Consider the following 18388-nt stretch of genomic DNA (forward strand, 5'->3'; position numbering starts at 1 on the left):
AAAAATCAACAAAAATGATTTTTTAAATAAAAATCATGATTTTTATCCACGCTGGTTACGATATTTCACATTATGAAAACTCAAGTCTGGTTATATATACCCCGTCCAACGAGCATGTGTAGCAAGCGAACGAAGACAAGTCCAGCAGCACGCACTCGCTTTCTCCCATTCTCTGCCGTTATGCGAGGCCTTGAGCCTTGATCTACAGACTCCTGAGACTAATATGGACTTTGTTCTAGAAGCTCTAGATATCTGCAAGTTTCGTAGCACTGAAACATAAGCATCACCCAGAGAAACTATGTGCCCAGAGATTGCAACTCTGAAACACCAGCCTCGAAAGGGGAAAAATGTGTAAGAGATATTGTAATGATCTTTCTGAATCTTGTGCTTGTGGTTCTTTTTGTCCAGCGTCAGAACCTATGTAATGCATCCGTGATCAGGACACGAAATATACGCACACAAAAAAATGAACCTTTATAAAAAGCTCATCACATAGTGAGAACACGGTGCTTCCATCTACCGGCAGTAAAGTTCCTTTGAAACCCGAGACGAGAAAAATCGACGCAATGCGGTCGTAAAAACTTGCTTTACAGTTCAACTTTGAACCAACCATGGAGGGAGGGGAGGAGAAGAAGAGGACGAGGACCACAGTGTACAAAATGGACAAAAGGTGTACATAGGAACTGTAAATGATCTGCCACTCGTTTAGAAAGGGTGTGAGAGGTGTGAAAGAAAGAAAGTGGGAGAGATTTGAGGTTCAGAGATCCAAGTTAGTGACTTGAAGTCACGTACAGTTTGATCAGTTTCTCGGGGTACAAGTTCATTCAACAGCATGCTTGGTCACTACCGTACAGTCAGGCACTTATCTAGAAAAATATTTCGGAGTGTCTCAAAATAATAATAATAATAATGTTTAAATTACAATAATTATAATTTTATTAAATTAATTAAAATAGTATTAAATAAAATATTCAAATTAATTAATATTATATTTCTATTACATGAATAGGTAAAAAGACGATATAAAGATAGTGATATCACAGCACGTATTCATTATCTAGCTTACTTATAGTTAAGGTCGGCAAAATTTGTAAAAAAAAAATGACCTGGCAAGGAAATTAATGTCAAATAGATAAAGAATTGAATATTTATTGAATTTCAAAAAGTAAAGTTCCTGGTACTCGTAATATTGTATGCATATTATTGTAAGTAGTAATAAATATTCTTTAGACTGTCATTCAAAGTTCTACGATTCCAGTGTAATCCTTGCCATCCAAATAAGTTCGGCGCAAATAAATAACCCTGGATTAAATAACAAGTATATTTCAATTATTCAATTTTAGTTATTATTGCATTAATTTAATTTTAGTTATTATTGCATTAATTTAATTTTAGTTATTATTGCATTAATTTAATTTTAGTTATTATTGCATTAATTTAATTTTAGTTATTATTTCATTAATTTAATTTTAGTTATTATTGCATTAATTTAATTTTAGTTATTATTGCATTAATTTAATTTTAGTTATTATTGCATTAATTTAATTTTAATACTAGGTAAGTATTTCTGGGGGGTCCGGACCCCTTCCCTAAATACGTCCTTGCGTACAGTACACAGGATATTTTTCCCGATGGAATTGTAAAAGTGGGTATCACATAGCTGTATTGTAAATTAGGTAGAATAAAATATTTCATAATTCCTATATTTATTTAACCATTGTTTTAGAAGTTGTTCAAAGATAAAAATGGAAATCTGGAGTCTTTTAAGGGGAAGTTTGCATTTGCCATTTTGGTTTTCCAGAGATCTTTACTGCTATCTTGAAAATTATGATAGTTTTGTGGCACTGTAAGGTTAGGGTGGCCTTTATTTTACAAATTTTGAATTTCTTCCCGGGACACTCCCTCAACTGATGCCATTCATCAAGGGAAAAAACCGTGTAAAATTTCAATTCAATCCAACAATGTATTGGGTTCCAATACTGGGGGGGGGGGTGCAAGGTGCCAAAACTGGGGGAGGGGGTCAAGGACAGTTTGCTTTCACTTGTTATATAAGGTTTAGTATAGTGCGGGGGCAAAAGTAAAAAAGTGTGGAGGGGGAACTGCCCCCTCGCCCCCCTAATCGCCGCAACTGTGGGAAGGCGTGCATACTTGAAGTTTTAAGATTTCTAGGCCTTCTTTAAAGGTTCCAGTCAGTGAAGAGAGAAAAAGTAAAATATCAGAAACGGTTCTCAAAAATCTAAATTTTGCTCAGTTTTCAAACCAGTAGTTGGAGTCTAAGTGGAAAATCTAAAATTTATTTGCCGATACCTGACGACACTTTTCTGTAATTTTGGTATTGCACAGACTCCGCAAAAATGGCGTGCGACACTTTCGAGGAATCTAATTATCCTGAAAATTAGGCAAAAGTCGAAGTTATGTTTTTATTTTGCAACAGTTTTGTTTGAAAAAAAAAACTGAACCTTGTGATAATATAACATGCAATTTACTATTCTGCTGTAATTTTCAAATATTTGAAAGCAAAAATCTTAGTAAATTGATGCATATAATTAGAGTGGAGTACACTAATATTAACCTACAGGGTGAGCCAAAAGTCCCATTACCCCGTAGGTATGTGAGTCTGTGCTGTGGTAGTGGTTCGTAGTGATACTTAGTTGGGAGCTGGAAGCCGAAGGACTTATCGATCGCGTCTAGTTTCAGCAAGATGGAGCACCAGCCCATTATTCGATTGCCGTGTGAGAATATCTTAATGAAGTGCTTCGTAACAGATGGATTGGACGTGGTTCTCCACAGTTACCAGCACCTCTGGACTGACCTCCCCGAAATCCCGATCGTTCATCGTGTGATAATGCATTGTGGGGTTATGTAATGGGACTTCTGACTCACCCTGTATATCATTTAATTATAACTTTCAAGCATCAGTATAAGTATCGGTGGGAATCGGTCAGAGGATCGTCATCGGTAAAATTGCAGGCTAGCTACGCTATCTGCGAAGCCTGAAGTCTAGAAAGTAAAATCCTGATGAAAAATCGATTAGAAGCTGTGCATTAACCTGATTTCAAAGAGAAGATAATGGCGATTCTGAAGTTGTCAACTTGGAATTCTTAAGAGTTGGCAACCTGAATTCTTAGGAGTAGGCAACCTGAATTCTTAAGAGTAGGCAACCTGAATTCTCAGAAGTTGGCAACCTGAATTCTTAGAAGTTGGCAACCTGAATTCTTAGGAGTAGGCAACCTGAATTCTTAAGAGTAGGCAACCTGAATTCTCAGAAGTTGGCAACCTGAATTCTTAGAAGTTGGCAACCTGAATTCTTAGAAGTTGGCAACCTGAATTCTTAGAAGTTGGCAACTTGAATTCTTAGAAGTTGGCAACTTGAATTCTTAGAAGTTGACAACCTGAATTCTTAGAAGTTGGCAACCTGAATTCTTAGAAGTTGGCAACTTGAATTCTTAGAAGTTTGCAAACCTGAATTCTTAGAAGTTGGCAACCTGAATTCTTAGAAGTTGGCAACCTGAATTCTTAGAAGTTGGCAAACTGTTGTTAGGAGTAGGCAACCTGAATTCTTAGAAGTTTGCAACCTGAATTTTTATAAGTTTGCAACCTTACCGTTGACGTTGAAGACGACAAGAATGAGCCTAGTCTTCTCCCCTAGTGAGCTAGTCCGGGTCTTAGACTCAGCATACGCCACTGGTAAAAGGGATGTAGAAATATGTCAACATCTACTCTACGTACTACAGCATGGGCAGCATTTTTGTAGGCTCACAAGGCTGTGGCGTCTGGACTACTGCCACGATAATCTTCTGTGGGGCTTATATTGTGGCGTCCATATGTGCTTGTGATTGCCCCTTCATCCATCTCATTCATCACCATCGTCGCGATTACGAGAATCAAATGTGGCAGAAAAGCGACGAAAAAATCAACAACAGCAATTTATGTTTGTGGGCACAAATATAAATTATTTCAAAATAAAGAAATAAATTAAAGTACGACAGAAACAAAATAGTTTAAAAATATAAACATTTCGACTACAACTTCGTACTTTTCATATTTTTTTCTCATCGAGTTATGGTGTTTTATTCCTTTAACATTTCCACTTCCATTTTCTAAATACAAAATATTTCAGTGGATTTGAAATTTTTAATAATTTAAATATGAATACAGATCACGAGCAAACTCTGTGAGAAATCAAATAGGTTGCAACACTTCCAGACGTGCTGCGATTTTTTCTTTTCAACAAGGGGAGAAACGAAACGATACGTGTCATTTCTGCAGTTTCAAATCGCACTACAACCGCTCGAGCATATTTCTGCAGGCTATTTTTAGCAGCTTCCGTGTTCGCAGATCGGTTACATACATCAAGATCTGCAACACAGGCCGCAGCCGAGGCAAGTCTTCTGATTATTTTCGGAGAGATCAAAAACCAATCTCAGAGAAGTGTGCATGCTTTATTTCCGAAGGGACATGTACAGTCAAGCACAAAAATGTTGTACCCTCTGCTTCAATACTGAGTTCTTTGTTATCCTGCTACAGCTCTATCAAATTCTGTATCAAACTTTGCTCCTAACGTCAGCTTCCAATTATTTTAAAAGACGAGTTGGCGTAGCTTGGTATTGAAGTTCACCATTTACGAATGTCTTTACTCATGTTACTCTTTAAAAAAGTATGCACGCCCCCGGGTGGGCTCGAACCACCAACCTTTCGGTTAACAGCCGAACGCGCTAGCCGATTGCGCCACGGAGGCATGTGTTGAAGTACAGGCTCAGAGTTTCGTTCTTGCGTGAAATAAGATAAGTTTTTCATCAGTCTATAATGAGAATAGACTGAGAAAAGCTTATCGGAACTTTATTTGTCTCTGTTCTGGAATCTCGTAGCCTCCCGGCTGGCGTAGTGATAAGGTCATCGTCTTGTAGTCAAGGGACCCCGGGTTCGATACTCGGCACAATGATCTGCATTATCAAGTGGACTTACAACAAGAAATGTGAGTGGGTGACAAAAATTTATGTGCAAGAGAGATGGGAGATTCGCATGTTTTTACTTCGAAAAACAAAATGAAACCAGGGTATCAGTTCGTTATATCGGAGACACTTTAAAATCGGATATTTTGTGTTTCGTATGGTTCGTACTTACCAATTGTATATTGCGGAACATATTTGAAGGTGCCATTAAGGTTTTCACACGATTAGAAACATTTTTACACTAAAATAAGCCATTTCTCGAAGTGTTACGGAACGCACGTCATGGTGCGAGGCCCACCAACCTTTCACGGATAGCCCCAAAAAACCATTCACGCATAGCCCCAAAAACCATTTGGGATCGTATAACCATCCACGAATAGCCCCAAAAACCATTCCCGGATAACCCCATGGACCATTCACGGAAGGTTAGGTTAGGTTCAGTTAGGTTAGGCAAACATAGTTAAAAAACGGCGTGGTTACGTTTTCGCTTAAATTGAAGCAACGGGAATTGATTTTCGGCTGAAATAGATTGAAAGATGAAAGAAAATACCTCGAAGAACTTCGACAATGCTACAGAAACTGATTTCCGTAAGTAGTTTCTCCTATAAGAAAAGTGTCTCCGATATAACGAACTGTTACCGAAACCAGAAGTTTGGGATTCCGTAGTGTTTCGTCCGAGTTGCAGTTCGTTCGAAAGGGAAATTCATAGAAAAATGCTACAGTTCGTCCGCGACGGTTTAATGACTTGCGTTTCGTCCGAGCCTGACTGACTATGAGTCGCACCTTGACTAACCGGTGGCACTGGAGGGCGCAAGACATTGTTGATCTTATTTGGATCAGTGCTTTCAAGGAGAACACATCTATTCGTAAGATGGAGTTTACAACAACCAAAAGGGGTTAACCGAGTTTGCTATGTAACGGGTACCGGTGCACAAAGAAGATGGAGAATCGGTCTGTTGAAGTTGTGTGGTGTGTTGTGTTGCGCGACCATGTCGTGGAAAAGTTATTACCAACAACAGTGAATTAATTAAAGAAGAGAGCCACGAGTGTGTTCCTGATGTGATTATGTATTTGAAGAAAGAAGCAGAACATTCAGATGCTAGGATTGTAAGAATGGAGCTGAATTTAGAAGGGGTGAAGAAATATGTCTCGATGGACAACAGAATTTTAAGAGCCTCTGAAGCATGGAGTAGCCAGGAGACATAGCCAATTTTTTAAGAAATGTCTCTTTCTTTATCCAAATGGATTAAAATACATTGAGATTATAGTTTATTATTAAGATGTTATCTATATTTATATCAACTAACTGACAAAGCGACAGCTGCTAAAATTGAAGGATATAATTATATCATTTTCGGACTAGACCTTGAATTTTTATTAAACTTAACGCCGAGTGCGGTAATTCCATGGAGCTGTTAAGCATTTTAAACATTATAAAAATAACTTAAAATATCCATGGATTACCCGTGCTGCTCCATGGGATCCGTGGTTCACTTATGGCCGAGTGCGAAGCTATACGGCAGGCACACCTCTATTTTCATAGAGGTGCCAATTAAAGAAGGCACTCAGTCCTGGCTGGCGTTAACAATGGACCTTACCGCACTGTAAACCTAAGCAATGAATAATAGGTTTTAAAGCTTCATTAAACACTATTAGGCCTCCCCGATGGCGCAATGGTAGCGTCGTCGCCTTGTAATCAAGGGGTCCCGGGTTCGATACCCGGTGGCGGCACATAGTGGTTCGGATCCCAGTTTAAGCTGTAGGTTGTAGGTCCAGTCCCGATTAGCCTTACTGTGCATAAAGTGGGCTTAAAACAACAACAATTAACACTATTAGGTGTGTAGCCCTCGGACGAAACGGTACTCGGTCAGGTAACCATACGCCGCCTGTTCCTGGAATTCGGACGAAAAGCCACGCCCCGAAGTTTGGCGGTCTTTTCTCTTTCAGTTTGCTCTTTTTTTACTCACCTAAGATTTGACTGAAGTAAATTGGAGTGAGATTAAGTGAACGGAGTAAAAAAATAAATAAAAAAATAAATGAGGAATTAAATGGTGTGCAAAAGAACTGAAATCAATTATTGTCAAGTGTTTCTTCATTTGGCTATTCAATCCCTTCCGCTCTTTCTCTGTCCCCGAATATCAATCTTGCTTTTCTCTATTTTCCTATTCTACCTTTTTCCTCTCCTCTCTCTCTCATTCTGTATTTCTCTTTCTTTTTCTCTCTATCTCTCGTTGTTCTCACTCTTCTAGCTTTCCATTACCCTATCTTCCTCTTTATCTCTCTTTTCTATCTTTCTCTTTATCTCTCTTTTCTATCTTTCTCCATTTCTCTCTTTTCTATCTCTCTTCTTTTCTCTCTTTCTCTTTTCTGGTATTCTCCTAACCTTACAGCAGATAAGAAACAAATGGCTCTCGGTTAGCCAAATAGCTAACGTTCTCACCCTTGGTGCAAGGCGTATCGGGTTCGATTCCCGTTGGAACTTCTAAAATTCCTGTGTTGACCTAGCATCGAGAGGACAATTGGGGAGCTATTTGAAAAAAAAAGAAGAAACGGGCTCCAGTCTAGGAATCCAAATAAACAGCAGCGATGGGACTCGATGCGCTGACCACACGTCATTCAGTGAAAAAGACGCCTGGCCCTTAGAGGGCTGGTGCGCCAATATAAGAAACGAATGATGCCCTTGAATTACATCATTTTCTACAACAGCAACCAGGAATCTTTGTCCACATATTGCAGCGACATCCTTTAAAACTTTCTCCGGTACAGTAGAAAAAAACGTTTTCTTTTTCTAAAATCGTGCAAGCGGTAGTGAAGAAAACGTCCCCAGTCCTTCCACCTACAATTTCGGCAATATTTATTTTTATCCTGAACTTCCTCTCAGGGGCTCAAAGGCCATCTGCGAGGGGGAGTACAAGGAGGACTCTGTCAGATAGCAGACCGGAAGCTTGCCAGATAAAAAAAAAGCCTCAGAACAAGAGTGCCACAGGATGGAGACAAATTTCGCCCCACAAGCTGAGGCACCGACTTGTTCTTCTGGCCAAATACGAAGCACATCTTTTCAAATTTCCTTGTGAAATATTCCCTATTTATCCCAAATTTCTCTTGCCCTTATTTTATCCCTTAAAGGACAAGCAGTATATGATCCAACTGATCAACTGCTTGTATTTTGCAATAACTTCCACACAACTGGAAATTTACTTTTAACCTGCAAGATTTACTCACGTTTTGCCGAATGCGCCAGAGGCAAATATCTCACATGGGCAATATTTTCGACGAAAAGGAAATTCCCAACGAATATTTTGAAGGGAGGGAATTTCTTTCCGCTCAGAAATTTCAGGAACGGAGGTCTTTTGTTGCTTGTTTTAAGTGCACTTGATGCACTGATATGCTAATCCGGACTGGACATACAGCCTATAGTGGGGTCCGAACAATAGGCGTGCGCACGGGGGGGGGGACAGTTGCCCCCCCCCTAATCATGGGCGTCCGCAGATTTTTTCAACGGAGGGACAAGCAAGGTATTTTTCCATGGTGTATATTACACCGATAATAGTGTTGCCCCCTCAAAAAAAAAAAAAAAACACTTGGATTTGAAATTATCATATTAATGTAAATTTATATGACTGAAATCAAATTATACGTGTGAATATATACTTTTAGCTTGACATTCGATTTCTAAGAGGGAGGTGTGGCCATCCTTGTTCTCCCTTACAGACGTCCATGTCTCTACGTCATTATACTTTCACCTAGAAATTTAGTGTAGAGGAATCTTATCGCTGTTATTAAACGATATCATACTTTAAAGAAAATAAAGTATTTTCAAGCCGATTAAAGCTCAAAGCAACTACGGGGGAAGGGAGGGTGCAGTGCCCCTTCCCAACCTCGGACGTAAATCAATTCTACGGGACCAAACATTGAGGTAAAATAAACCAAGACTAGTAGAATCTAAGAGTAGCAGGGCAAAAGGACACTCAAGATGGAATTAGTTTTCACGTCTTTCTTGCATTATTTCTTACAGATGGCCAAGAGAACCTGCAGGGTGGCACAAAGGGAAATTGCCCCCTTGATATCAAAATGTATACAAATAAAAATACATTTCGTAAAATTTTCTTGCTCGCTTCGCTCGCAGTGTCTACTTTTGTTATAGTCTTGTCAAGTTCAGAGCTGTAGCTGTAGGGCGGCGGGCAGGCCCGTACCCAGGGGAGGCGCCATGAGGGCCATGGCCCCCCTCGAGCCATGGAATTTTTAAATGTGAACCTATAAAAGGTTACGAAAATAACAGACGATTTTTCAAACTTTATAATTATTTCACTTTTGAGCTTGCATATATGAATATGTTTGTTGTGTAGGGAGGCAGTCTCCAGAAGTCTGCAGTTTGCAATACTGGGTACTTTTAGTTTTATAACCATTGATGCAAGGCTACCAGTAGTGACGGTGATTGGAGAGGCTTCGGGGGCGGTGCCCCCCCACTATTTCCACTTTCGCTCCTGCACTATGGCATCTTAATGCTAAGCCTTGTCTATCCAGACCCTTGGGAGGCACATAGTACGTCCAGTCTCAATTAGTTTATGTGTGCATAAAAGTGGACCTAAAACAACTCAAACTCGTCTACTAAGAGAAAGTAAATTGTCCTTGCCCCCCCAGTTTTGGCACCCTATCGACGCTACTGGCTACCAGGTAAAACGTCTCTCTTTTTTATTAACCAATCGTAATGGAATGGTTTAACTCACATTTAGAATTCTTTATTGTAATAATAATTGCTAATGCATATAATTTAATTTATAAATATATTATTTTCTAAACATAGAATTATCGTGGTCCTGGTGTAAGAAAATAAAGGAAATTTGAAAACCTTTTTAATTTGCGAAACTCAGAACTATCAGATTACTCCTGATCAGTATGGACGGTTGGATGCCAAAACTGGGAAAAGGGAGGGGACAAGGTCAGTTATTTTATATTGGCAGACAAGCATTAAGAGGCCATAGTACGGGGGCAAAAGTGACAAAAAAGTCGGGGGCAACTGCCCCAAGGTCCTGGGTACGGGCCTGGCGGCGGGAGTTGGCCCTGGGCGCCGAACGATCTAAATGAAGAAAATTGTAAAAAAGAATCCCATGGCGCCCCATGAATTTCTTTTGTGCCATATTAAATCAATATTGTTTTCAATCTGCAAAAAATTGGATCTAATTTTTTTTTTGCTCGCGAATGCATTGTAAATTACCAGAGAGAGAAGATGTAAATACTAAGTACTTTAGACTCTTCCTGCTAAACAATTTTGTCTTGAATGCGTGAACACAATTGCTTGGAGGAAAGGAAGAATGGCACATTTCAGAGTAAATTTATTTATTCGTTATGGTGCCTCTATGTTGCTGCATTATAAGCACACACACCCATCAATGTAATGAAACTAAAACAGTGAGATAAAATAAGGTTTTTCTTTCCTGATTGAACTTTCATAAAGGCTTTTGCCCCCCCCCCCACTAATAAGAGGGTCTGCGCACGCCTATGGTATGAACCACTATGTGCCTTCACCGGACATTGAACCCAGGACCCCTTTATTACAAGGCAACGAAGGTTTCAGGGAATGATTTGATTTGGTTTATTTTATTTCGTGTTTCTGCTACTTTTGACTAATAGCGAAGATGAGGATGAGTGATGACTAGACCTCGGATTTTAAGTTTTTAACCTATTTTTTCCTTTACAGGTATGTAAGAAATAATAAGTTATGTCAGCGTTTCGTTAAAAAAAACGCAACAACTGATTACTATTTTAGGTTTATATGCCTAAATCAAGCCTATTTTTTTTTTTTTTTATATATTTTTAAAGGTTTTACAGGATTTTTATGTCACACAGAGGCATTTGCTTTGTTTGGTCACGAAAAATTTCAATGACGAACGTGTTTGAAACGTACTCTCTGTCGATTTCCCCTCCTCCAAGCCCATGGGGATTTTTCAAAGCTTTAAACAAAGCAAAATGTCTGGTGCCACTGTTACCTGTACAATCCAAAGTGGTCTGATCTGCGTGGTCTTGCTCACTTTCGCGTCACTTCGGTGCCTTGTGGCATTCACGCCTTCCGAACTAACATTTCAGCATTGAAGTTTGCACCCCTGACTATGTTGAAAGATTATTTTCAGCATATGAGATGATCCTCACAGACAAAATTGCGGAGTTTGATTGTGGATAACATGAAAAAAGATTGTTGCCTAACTATACGGCGAAGAGTGGATTTCAATAGCAAATTTCCAACGGTAAGTTCTGCCATCGCCGTAGGGTTAGGCAACACACATAACATTATGCAACACAGTGCGTATTTCGGGATATAGGTGTGGAGGAATTTTGAACTATTTTAAGTTTTTTTGAACTTATTCAGGATGTTTCGAGCCTAACTTTAGATTTTAGGACCTATTTTAGAATTTTTAGAACCTATTTTAGGGTTTTAGAACCTATTTTAGGATTTTTAGAGCCTATTTTAGGAACCTAAAAGCAAACTTTTTAGAACCTAAAAATCCGAGGTCTAGTGATGATATGATGAAATTGATGAAGGAACACTCACATAGAAACCCATGCCCAGGTCGGGATTCGAACCCGGGAGTCGGAATACCAGTGGCGTCGTAGCATGCTCTGCTAATCACTCCGGAAAGTGACACACACACACACACACACACACACACAAAGCATAGCACTTGTTATTTCGAAAGAAAAAATCATTTTCTTGGAAATTGCAAAAAAAATACAAAGATCTGGCAACCCTTCACGGCAAGAAAATAATTCACTTGATGCTGCATGACGTCATTATAAGAGTGTTAAATGACAATGACGTAACAGCAAGTGCTCCTATGCGGAAAAAAATATCGCCCGCGGGTTATTCTGTCGGCGCGAACCGAGGCAGAACTGGCACAGTAGGAATGCCTCGGTGGTGACGTCATCCGGAAACCTCCGAGTGGGGGTGGTGTTGCTGGTAGGATCACGTGCTGAACTTTAGGACGTAATCAACGTTCATCTTGCCCATCAGATAAATTTCTGAACTATGTTGCCAACGAAGCGAACCCAGTAGAAAACTCATTCTAAACACCAGTGGCGTGCCCAGGATTTTCAGGGAGGGAGTATGTCTACTTTTTTAGTAGTCATCCCTCATTTTGCCATCTTTAATTGCCTTTGACATTTTTTTTAAATATTGGGCTAAAGGGAAGGGTATTGCCCCCATCAACCCCCTTGCGAAAGTCACTGATAAATACAGTCATTTATCGACGGAACAGAAATATAAAAGAGGTATTTGCTAGTGGCGTGCTTTAGATTTTCGAAAGGGGGTTATGTTTTACCACTGTGATGTGCGTCTACGCGTAAACAACGATAGTCTACATTCTACACGTAGACTATTTTATACACGTAGATTACGTAATCTATGTAAAGAACATGGCGAAAGGTGATAACTATGCAAAGGGCACCGTGGAATTAAAATAAAATTATATTGCGAATCAGTTGCTGATGTGTGAGAACATTTCATACTCTTTCTTCCAAATTCGAACAATTTCTCACCTAGGAAGAAACCTAATATAGGAAATATTCTACTGTTTTATGAGAAATAGACCACTCTTGCCTCACGACTGCCATCTGTTGTTGTTTTTTGTATTCTATTTATCTTCCTTTATAGTTGATAATAGAAGAGAAGAGAAATTTTGTTGTAAATAGGATTCTTTTCATTTCGTTAGGAACCAATACAGTTGAAAATGTCACTTTCCTTTCATGAAACCCTTGAAAATGAATTTTAATGCACTTTAGATTGTCTACGTAGTCTATGTAAACTACAACCCAATGTAATCTACGCGTAGATTACGTGTAGACAACGTATGTAGACGTAAACTTATAGTCTACTGCACATCACTGGGTATATACCATTATCTGTGGTCCTACTTTAGCAGTCAGATCTATATTTTGCTCCATTATCCAGCATTTAAAGTTAGTTTTTCTAGAAATACTGAGCCAAGGGCGGTTATGACATCCACCAACACCCGCACCCCCTTTGTGCACGTCGCCGATATTTGCTATTGTGTTCTGCTCTTGGGCGTCGCCAGAATTTTTTTTAAGGGGCTAAGGCCATTTATAAAACATGAAATAGTAGGGATAATAACAACATTAATAATTATTATCGTATATTAGTAGGACGTAATAACTATTACAAAATAATAAAAATTAATCAAACTTATTCCAAAATTCTTCTTCTACTTATTATTATTATTATGTCTTTGAGAAGACTTTTCTACTCGATCCACCAAATGAGTGAATATACAGCAAATATGTTTTCCATTATTTTAGCATTCCATGCAATTAGTGAACGGAAATGCATAGTTATTTTAATTTCACACGCGCCGTTCAAGTTCAAAGTTATAAAAGTTAGGGAGACATTTGATTCATAAAATTTTATGTTGCGTGACCTTTCAGATGAAATTTTCTTGCGACTGTGAAAAACTACTTTTTAAAGGGCAATACTGTTTTCGGAAAAGAGGGAGAGTGCCTTTATTGGCCCCCTTCCGGCAAAAAAAAAAGCCATGCTTGCCTCTCCGTAGAAAAAAAACTGCGGACGTACCCACTGGGTACCGAACCCAGGACCATTAGGGATTAGTGGCAGTGACGTTTCCAGAGAATAAGATTGATAGGGGTCGATATATATTGCTAAATCCTCGATATTTGGTGAACTTTTTTTTTTAGGAATTCTTATTTTCAGCGTAACTTCTTTACTTTATGGTTCAGCCGGTAAATATGATACGCACCCACTTATTGTATCATATTAAGTGTTTAATATGTTTAATATGTTAATTGTCTGTGATGACGTAATTAGTTTTGTTCAAATGAGTAGTCTGTTATGGTTATGGACTAACCTTAAAACATTCGATTGTGGGTTGTTAGGAGAGAGATATTATGAATGTTGCTGGATAATGGAAGTGATTTTGGAAATGTGAATGTGTTAATTTGTGTAGTGAAGAAGAATTATGATCCTAATACAATTTTGTTTGTAATAAGGAGTTTAATTGCGAGTGCAAGTGTAATATATTAACTTTAACTGACATCTAAATATATTTTTGGTATGCGAGAGTTAGCAAGCTTTACGTTAACATATCCTTATCTGATTTCCCACTACCTGAGGGCTTCAAAGTAGGCTGATAAGTCTCATGATCGCGGTCGAGGAATAAACGTAAGTTGATCCTTTGAGAACATTCCGGGGAACGTAACAAATATCAATTCCCAATTTCCGTTTTCTGGCACATCATCAAGGTTCGTGCGGTGGTGAGAAGCACAGCCTTCCTAAACAACGAAAGGAAACTAAAGAAGCAAGCGATAAAAGACGTGACAGACGAAAACCTGACAGGCACCCCCGTTGCAGTCACGCTTTCGAATTACCGACTGCTGAGGCATCAAGGGGAGCTCCGAACTCCACACCATCTCGCACACAAAAAAGTGGAAAAGTGAGTCTTGCATATTAAAATATCTTTCATAATTTATGAACGCCCTTCAGGCCACAGCAGCATAGGCGTCACCACTGGGCAAAGGTGGAAGAATTCCTCCCCCTTCCCACCTCACATACACCAAGGGATGAAAGAAAAAAGAGGTTGAATGCAAGAGAAAGATAAAACAGAAGCAAAACAGAGAGAAAGTGACAAACACAAATATTTTGTATTTTTGTTATTAATCAAAATATGCAAAATAAAATATGCTCTTATGACCTAAAATACAAAATTTGCACTATAATTTGAAAAATATGCCCTTATAACTAGACTGTTTCAAACATCAATACTATTTTTAGTTCACTTTATGGGCCCTGATGAGTTGAAATGCACAATGAATACTTTCTCTAAATTTTCAATTAAAAATAAAAAAGATTTTGCTGCAGTCCAAAAAAAAATAAACCCTCGAGTCAACATGCGAGTAAGAACGAATCCACTTGGGAAAATAACTATATATTTCTTGAAAAGCGAAAATATGCTGAATATGACCGAAAATCCATCAAAATATGCTTTATCACGTAGAAATTACTAAATATGCCAAAATATGCCCTTAAAAAGCACCTTTATTCCATTATTTTCTTCACAATATGACTTTCTATATATTTAGGGAAAACATCGCCCTTGCAAAAAAAAAAAAATGCTATGTCATAAAAATCCTAGCACTAGTTATTAACGTCGCTTTTTTCTACGCTAACGTAACGATGACAGTGAGTGATGATTACATGAAATTGGTGAAGGGATACTCGCAAAGAACACTCACGTCCAGGACTCGAACTCGGAAACTTCGGTGGCAAGTTTGAAAATTCCGGATAGTATAGATTTGATGAAAGATTTGTAGAAAATCAGTACAGTGAAATGCGAACATGAAGAATAAAATAATATGTGGATAGCCCGTGGAACGGATAAACTATAAAACTGTCCGGATAATGCACACATTCGGATAATTAGAATATCCGGTTATTTGAAATTCTGATAAAAAAATATCCGATATCTGGATAAAATTTTATCCGGATTTGATCTAGCGACGAACAGAAAGAAACGGAGGGAGACAGAAATATAGAAACAGCGGAAGAACAAGAGAGGAAAAATAGGTGTAGATAGGAGTAGAGGAAAAAATAATCTATATACGTATATCATAATTGTATATTCTAGGCTGTCTGCGAAGCCTGAAGCCCAGACTAACATACAGAAGAAATATCTATTAGAAATTGTAAATAAAATTGTCGATTTCAATAACATGATGATGGTTCTGGAGTTGTTATGAGTTTGCAACCTGGCGCCTGTTTCCCCATGACCCGCCCAGTTTTCGTAACTAGGAAGAGATAATGTAGAGAAGGATGGACGATCGAGCACTTCTGCCTTAACCGCAGTTCCATCAACCGTTCGATTGAACGTGAAACGGGAACAAATTTGTCTCTCAAAAACAATCGACTAGGATGTGTTGTTTCGTTTAGTGGAAACTTGGGCGTGTGAGATTGCACCACTGCGAGTGTTTTGAAATGTCAAGAGCGAGATGAAAGACAGGCGTGGCCGCACTTGATACGGCTCGCTTGAGTAAGCAACTCGAGGCATTGCATATCACTTAATGGCGAACTTTTCTCATTACAAAAGGGTCACGTGCTGCCCTCTGGCGTGAAATCCCGGAGATGGTTGTGGCCGTCTCGTCCACACCGACAATCTCGCTCCTCAGAAGTACACAGAAACAAAGATGGCGCCTCATCCGTCTTTTGCCTTACACGACTCGATTCGAATTTCAAAATAGGGACGTAAATCAAAGACGTGACGACCTATCCCAAGATGCATGCTCTTGTTAGGAAAAATGGGTGTGGCCACGTGTATAAAGAAACACAAGATCTTGTTCGAAGGTGCATCGTTCTTGCTTGGATAGATGTAGTGTAACAGAGGCCCATTGGTGTAATAAATATGCTGAGGATTTGTATATATTAGTGTCATAGAATCCTCAAGCATATGAACTCGAATTGTGCAAAGTAAGCTTAACAGTAACAAATGTTTAACACCAGTGTGAGCGCGCCATCTATAATTGTAATGAGTAAGTACAATAAGATAATTACTTTGGTATCGGTGTTCATTTTCTAGTGTTATGTCTATAGTTATGACGTTCCTTTCCTCTCCTTTTCTTACGTTCTTTCTACAACACAAAAAGTGGAATCTATACCTCTGACCTATTTTTAACATAAATCCTCGCACGTTATGCACCCGACGTATTCGGTGAATATTGCCGGTTGCATGCATTTTGAGGAGTAGGCAGAGGATCAATTTTCTTTTCTGTACTATACTGATCGCGGGTCCAACTGGCGGCTGACCTGCATAGCTCCATCTGTCCACCAATCGTCTTCGGAGGTGTGAGGCTCGATCGGTGTTGCCACATGAAGGGAAATTTCCCTTTATAAAGGGAAATTCGAACCAAATTTTAAACGAAATGGGATGAAAAATACCAAAATTCCATGTCAATTTTAAGACACCAAACTCAAAAATAGTACAGATTATGTACTATTTATTACTATTATTTTTAAAGGTTTTTAGTGAAGGGTAAAACCGAGTGCAAAAAGGGAAATTTTGCTCCTTGGAAAGGGAAATTATGCCATCAGATTGTGGCAACACTGGGCTCAATGAATGTCAATGACCTCAGTTGCGAAGTAAATACTGTAGGGGTAACATCGCTCTCCCGTTACACCGTTGGCCAGAGTACGTATTTTTTGTCCGTTGTTTTTATTAGCTTGTTTTCTACACTGTTTGGGTGTTTTGTGTACTAATTTTCCGTGCTGTGTACTATTGTACAACTTTTATCCAGCAACGGCGGTAATCAACTCTCTCTTACAGTACGTTTGGCAAGATGCTGTGTATCCGACGTTTGTTTGTTTCGTCCCGCCAGCAACTTTCGATGCCTTGTGATACGAAAATACCCGATGCAAGTCGAAGTGAGAATTCAACATATCGCTGATTCGTTGTTTTCCAGTCGCCAGCTGGAAATGCGAGCAGTATAGTTGAATACAAAGCGCAACGAACTTTTGCACGAGACTGTACAGCCAGCAGCCGACGAGAAGATCGCTGAATGAAGGGAGACGGGGCACAGAGGGAAAGGGAGGGTCAGGTTCATTTGCAGAATTTAGGGGTGGTTGGGGGTGGTCGGGGAGAAGGATGTCTTGTTTTCTTCTTGGCGGGTCATTGTCAAGCTGACGAGAAGAGTTCTGGCGAAAGAGCACCTCCCCCACGCGAAAGAGTGGAGACGCCTGGCAGTACGTCACACCTCTTCTGCCAGCGCTCTTCTCGTCGGCTGCCAGCTGTACAAAAGCTGATGCCTTTTGGCTATAATTTCTCTCGTGTCTTTCTCAATACGTGAGACAGAACCAAAACCGGCGCAGTTTTGAACATCGCTCTGGTACTTGCATTTATAGAGTATAGGTAAATTCTTACTGTGAGATTCCTTGTATTGCCTACCCCTTTAATTTTTCCCCCTGCCATATAGGATATTTTCCCCGCCTTATTTTTATGTCAATTACAGGGGGTTTGGCTGCAGTTACGAATGTTTCAATCAACAGAGATGCCTTTCCACTTCTTTTCTGTCTTTCGTATCTTTCAACCATTTCCTATGACTTAAAACAGGACAGGACAGGATTTCTATGTCCGATTTGATATAAATGTAATCGAACCTCCCTATGTCGTAGTCAATTCTTCCAACTCTTCCTTCTTCCTCCTCTTCTACAAAAAACAAGATTTGATATCATGCGGGAAATCTCTAATAGACATCCCTTATCGGGGAATTATCTCAATGCAGTCTTGAAGAATGAAAGTGCACTCACACATGGGAACCCAGTGTTGCCAGTGGGTAGACAAAATGAAATGCCGGTTTTGCCAAAATAGTATTGAGAACATCATTAAACTACGCCTTCCGGTCCCAGTTTTTTCTGAGTGAACTGAATC

The 18388-nt window shown here is 39.2% G+C and overlaps 1 protein-coding gene and 1 non-coding gene across 2 annotated transcripts in view; both read right to left on the reverse strand.

Annotated features, from left to right (window-relative positions):
* LanB2 (laminin subunit gamma-1) overlaps positions 1–18388 on the reverse strand; it is a 351641-nt gene that overhangs the window by 262613 nt on the left and 70640 nt on the right. The gene's annotated exons all lie outside the window — the stretch shown is intronic.
* On the reverse strand, positions 4665–4738 carry TRNAN-GUU (transfer RNA asparagine (anticodon GUU)). The gene has a single exon. It is a non-coding gene; the product is annotated as a tRNA-Asn (tRNA).

The sequence above is a fragment of the Lepisma saccharinum genome, chromosome 14 (assembly GCF_977018435.1).
Source record: "Lepisma saccharinum chromosome 14, izLepSacc3.1, whole genome shotgun sequence".
Classification (NCBI taxonomy): Eukaryota; Metazoa; Arthropoda; class Insecta; order Zygentoma; family Lepismatidae; genus Lepisma; species Lepisma saccharinum.